Source organism: Amphiura filiformis, chromosome 17, assembly GCF_039555335.1.
Source record: "Amphiura filiformis chromosome 17, Afil_fr2py, whole genome shotgun sequence".
Lineage (NCBI taxonomy): Eukaryota > Metazoa > Echinodermata > Ophiuroidea > Amphilepidida > Amphiuridae > Amphiura > Amphiura filiformis.
Genome location: NC_092644.1, coordinates 64,178,402 through 64,184,672, shown reverse-complemented (window position 1 = coordinate 64,184,672; position 6,271 = coordinate 64,178,402).

The following is a 6,271-nucleotide window of genomic DNA, read 5'->3' as shown; positions in this document are numbered from 1 at the left end:
TGAATAAAAAGTACATTTTTGCTGGGACAAAAAAAGGGGCATATCCGGGAAAACCATAGGGGCAGAGTATTCATGACTTAGTGAATATTGTTTAGTATTTCTGCCTGCCCAGTAGACCGCGTAGAATCCCCTGCCAAGCACAACCACAATGTGACAGAGTGCAACCAAAAACACTGACATCAGTCCGGTGTGCAACAAGATAACTGACATTTTTTTAATAGTAAGCCGCTTTACTATTTCCAACAAAAATATGTAGATTGAGACGAAAAACATATCTAACATTTTGCCATTGCAGTTTCATTCATTAAAACAAAGCATGCCAAAGTAACTTATTGCACCGCCATGTAGTGTTTGTCTGTCTGTCTGTTATCAAACAGTTGTGAATTCCCAGCTGTAAGCAACATCATTTGAATGAAATATTATTTTAGTTGGGTTTAACGCGGCTGTGTACTCTAGACATTGTTTCTTTCGCGAAATTGAGCTCTTTTGAAATGTATTTACTTTGTTATGTTTTTTTATAAATACAAGGAAAGAAAATCCAGATTTGTTAACTCAACTGCTCTATTTTATGGATTTTATTTCACTATTTCACTCGTTTCCGCAATTTAAAAGGAAAGAAAATCTTTGTTGTACCATCGGGGTATACGTGCGCAACAACGTATCGCGTTTTGTAGATGCGCAATTTGTTAACACACAGATACGCTTCGCATACGCAACGCTTATCTGCATGCGCGGTGCATCTTATGGAAGCACCACGGAAGCACTGATTTCATAAAAACCCAGCGGTCAAATGGCTCTGTTTTAGCTGATAAAATGCGAAATTTTTCAAGTTCTTTCCCCCGATTTAAACATCAAGATATGAATAGATTTCGCCCAAACTTCTCAAGGGGCTGTGGATTTACCCGATGTTCACGTAATGTAAGGTAGAAAAACGAACTGCCCAATTCTCCTGTGAGCTTCGATCAAAGTGCAAAATGTGACCACTTTAAACTTCAACGGCCTTTATTTCAATGTTCATTTTCTCGGTAAAATTACGATTTAGGTACACGATAACTCAATAAATACAGCATCTATAGGTAAGCAATTATGCTCATCATAAAAAGCATGATCGACTTAAGAAACGGTTTTCTCATTTTTTTATATTTTGGTCTATTTCCGATTTTAGGCATCATTTTGTGCGAACAGAGACGAGGGGACATTCTTTCTGAGCCACATCTTTGATCCTCTGCTCAAGACCAACGTTGGAGACAGGAGTACTTCTGGTAAAACAATAACATCCGGCCGTGATTCCCGCTCCAAGCAGATGGATCAATAACAACATCAATCGCTTTGAGAAAGCCAGAAGGTTTCTGGCGAAACTGTCAGCAGAAAAACGTAAGTTTTTCCATTGGTCTTGACAAAGAACTTTAATTAGTTGTGCAAATAGGCGTTTGTGAATTTTAAAAAGTTCATTTTGATGCCTTATATGGTCAATATCTCAAAAAATAAGGCCAATATCAACAAACTAAAAAAACCGTTTCTGGAATGGTGTCTGAAGATTAAGAAAAAAACAAAACAAACATTTTTGGAAAGAGTGTTTTTTTGTTATGATGTACCGAACAAAAATGGCCAAAAACTCACTTTTTTGTGATTTTCTTCATAATTGTTGTTTTTACACCAAATCTGTATTTATATTAAGATTCATTGATATATTGCCTTTATAAAAATGTATACTTTTATATGTCTTGCATGAATAATTACAAAGTTATGGCACCTTTACTACATGCATGTCTGAGAGTACACAGCTGCCTTAAGGTGAATATGTGCAAAGTACAGGGCAATTAAAATGTCAATATAGGAAAAAGCTGGGTCGATAGTGTGAAAGTTAATGAAGGTAAAAAGTATGATCCGTAAAATATACAAAGTTTGGTGAGCTTTTGGCCATAGGACTTTTTCATAGCTATAATAAATTACTTGCAATTACATAATAAATTACTTTATTAAAATATCAGGTCAGGCAAGTGGATTTCTATTATGTGCTTGTTTGATGGCCAAGCGAGACAAGCTGCCCAGTTCTAAGTGATTGGTGGTTCTGCTTCTTTTTTGTTCTTGTTCTTAATCAGTTTCAATAAACTGGGTTCAATACTTTCAGCCAAGCCAGATTAAAACTGTATAACATATATATACTAAAACACACACACTGTATAAACTATAAATGGATGATTATACTGTGGTTCACGTCAAGTTCTGTAGTGATGTCAATGTTTATTTGTGGTTCCGCCGCAAGTGTGATGACAAATCACCTTTGTACGGTGTATGCTCTGCACACACAATTTGATATTGCGACAAGCAAATATTCACCTACATCACTCCGAACTTGAGGCGAAGCACAATATAAGACATGTATCTTTGAAGGCCACTTTCAGTTATGGTACAATTTTGAATTCATATTTATGTTCTCTTTTACACAGAATAATAGAGACAAATTCTCTCCATCAAACTCTAGTGGGCTCTTATTATAGCACATTTCTTTATACAACAAACAACATTGAAAAAATAAATTTACTATACACTACTTACATAAGTACTATAGGTATTCTATGTACAGTCTGAAAATTACAAAACAAATTCAATAATGGTAGCTATACAAAATTGGGCGTCAAATGTTTGGGTACTTTACACTAGCTGGTCTATACATATTTATAGAAACAAATCAAATGTATCAGTATTTTGAAACTTGTGTGTTTTGCAACTAAAAACTTATTTTTCAACATTTCACATTGAAATGAAATGTACAGTAATTGATCAGCACAAATCACACAGCACCTATTATGTCCATTCATACTTTCAAACACATGCTTGGCACAAAGTTTAGCAATAAAACTAGAACATTAACAAAATACACTTTTTTATCATTTTATAATTTATTAATATACAAAGAAATAAATGCACTTCTGGTGAAAATGGTAGACATGAAACGGGGAAACAGTATTTATAGTTATTGCTTTTGAATTCAGTTAATGTGTCAGGTGCATAAATTTAGTTATTACGATTTTGACAACTTTTACTTATATCATAGGAAATATTATCAAGGTGATTGCATTGCATTATGAAATTATTCTGAAATCATTAACAAAATCATTTATGAAATAAATGTTTCTGCTATTTTTAACTGGAAACTAAATATTACAAAAACAATGATCAATTTGATTGAATTCAAAAGGTAGCATCGTCTGCTTGGCAGCCCATGCCGATATTCATTTTGTTACTAGTATTTGATTCTCAATTCATAACATGCCATTATTTATGAAACTGTCATGCCATTAATATATTAGAAAGTAACCTCAAAACGTATATATTATCAAAAATAAACACCCTGCTGCATATCTCTCTGAATGAATACACAGAGCAAGAATCCAACTGGCTAAAAGTCACTGAATGAATACCCAAATCAAGGTTTCAATTGGCTAAGAATTAGACCAAAATAAATGTTTCTCATTGGCTGATTGAACAGAATCCCTTTCCTTTCTCATAAAGCCCATAATAGGTATTTCCTTATTGTTTACCACAGCCAATATTGATGATTCAATCAACCAATCAAGACACATTTGTTTCTTAACAATTAAGGTATTAACCATTATTAAGGTATTAAGACATTTAATTTTTTAGGAAGAGCACTATTATAGTTTAAAATATCAAAAATTGATCATTTTGATGCATATTTTTAAAATGAAGAAAAATTCAAAATTTGAGAAAACCGAATCTAGTTTTGTGTCTTTAAAACACAAATGTGCAATTTTTTTCAATTTGGATATTTAGGATAAGTTGTTATGGTGGACTGACAAAATTGGCATGGAAAATCAAATTTGGCGCTTTTCTCAAAAACTGCTCATTTTTGCAGGAATCCGCAAGTTGGATTCCTTGCATCATTTCCTTTCTGAAAATGTATACTTTTATATACTTATCATCTTTAGTTTTAAAGATACAATACAAAACGATGTCTAAATTTTCCCACTTTGATCCTGTGTGCCACCTTAAGACAAGCTGCTATGAGAAACCAAGCATACAAGCTCAGTTATAAACATCATATACAATATATTACATTTGTCAATAAAATGTCTTTTTTCCAAATAAGATATACTCTTTTACAATAACTCTAAAATATTAGTATAGATTTTCAATTTGGTAATTATTATCAGATATGGAAGAATTTAGGCAATAAAGGCAACAAGTACAAATAGCAACCATTATAATATCGAGGGTTGAGAACCAGAGAGCCTTAACTCACAAACGTGTCCTTTGTGAGTTAAGGCTTTCCGGTTCTCAACCCTCGATATGTAACTGTGCATCAGCAAGTAAAATAGAAGCATCCATACGTAAACAACGTAGCTGATACTCCATTTTTACTTTGGTGAGGCATACATAACTTACAGGGGGTCTACATGAAACTGGGGCCAACAACTCGTGTGAACTTCTTTAAAAAGTGTATAGCTTATAATGTAATTTGGGTAAGCTGAATAAAATAGCCTAAATGTGGTTATTGTTCGAGAGCACAGGAACTAAAATCACATACTTAATAAAATGAAGGCTTCTTGCAATTAGTGCCAACAGCATCTATTATACAATGTTACAATCCGCCACACCCATAGTTTAGGATGCTTGATTATTTGGAAACATTTTTTGATGTTGTGGTCAGTTTATTTGAGACACCCTGAATAGAACATACACACACATTTTACATTTGGTATGATGAGGATTCATAAGTGAAATGTTTATAATTGGTCAATAGTTTGTAGCTATGCTGCAATCACGAGTGAACATGCATGTACAACACAGTCATATCTGGCTGAGAAAAAGGTCCAGCAGTCGATCATGATCATGCACACAGGTCACACTTGACGCACAGCAAACAACTCTCAACAAATTATGAGAACATCGTAGCATAATTTACAATATATACATGTGTGTTACAAAAAATACACTTTCTTTTAATACACATGAGACAAAATGTGCAGGACCAGTTTGATTTTATCTTGACTTTTATGAGCAATGGATGTCCCTGCTGTGCTTAAAAAGAAGTTCATACACTGCTAGATAGTGACAACCAATCAGAGCAATCGTTAGTAAATTACTAGCCAAGCATAAATGTTGTATAATTGCACGGGCGCGCACTCTGCGTAGTATTTTTTATTATCAAAGCATATAAAATTTTATTTGGAAGGCAGATATTGTAGAATGTATTTTTGAATTGGCCTGTTCCTAAGGCAGTATCTGCTATAGACAAAATATCTAATTCGAGCATACTATGGTAAGTCTACACACTTACAGCGCAGGTACATCTTTGAGAATTGAGTCACGGTCTTTGGTCACACGATCATGTTGTTCCACAAAAGTATGCTGATGCAACAGTACACAGAAGGTACATCCACTCATGATCGAAAATTAGATATTTTGCCTACAGAATTTAACACGACAGATATTACATTTTGTCTTTGTAGAGCCCTTTAGAGATGCCTTCATTCCAAAGATTGAGTGCCATGATCATGACCTCTACTGACTATGCTTACAAGAGATTTTATGAAAGGTATACAAAGTTTATTAGCAAACAATAATATATTTAAGTATTCCTGAGAAATAAAGTATGTATTACCAGAGTTTGGCCGATAGTTGACAAAAGAGTGGCACTTGCTTTGAATACTTACAAAAATATCATAATAAATATAAATAACACTTAACCATAGAATCATTATTTGAAATAAACAATCATAACATAATTTTCGCCAATTATAAACCGAACAAACTTTATCCATTGGGATCAAGTTACCTGAAACATAAACCAGGCTTATGTTATCTTCCAATTTGGATTTTCCAAAAATATATTATGTTACAATATGCATTGTGCCATGAAAAAAAAAACCAACCGACCCATATTTTGCATTTTGGGATATTTGGTGTTTCTTATACTTTTGCTAAAGTCATGTAAAATCAGCCGTTTTTGGGGCCAAAATTTATAGATTTTGACTGAAAAGTTTTGAAAAAAATTCAGATCATTTTAAAAATATGTTTGCAAAAGAATTATCAATTTTTTGCCAAATTTTCAAGCTCTTGGTGATATTTTAGGGTCATAGCTTCCAGAAAAAAACCAGATTATTACAAAAAAAAATTATTATTACTTGAAAAAATCCATCTGCCCGTAAAACAGTGGGTTTTTTTTGTCGCCTTATACTAGAATATGTTATAAATGTTAAGTGTTAAGTTAGCATTTGGATGGTACATGGCATAGGCGTAGATC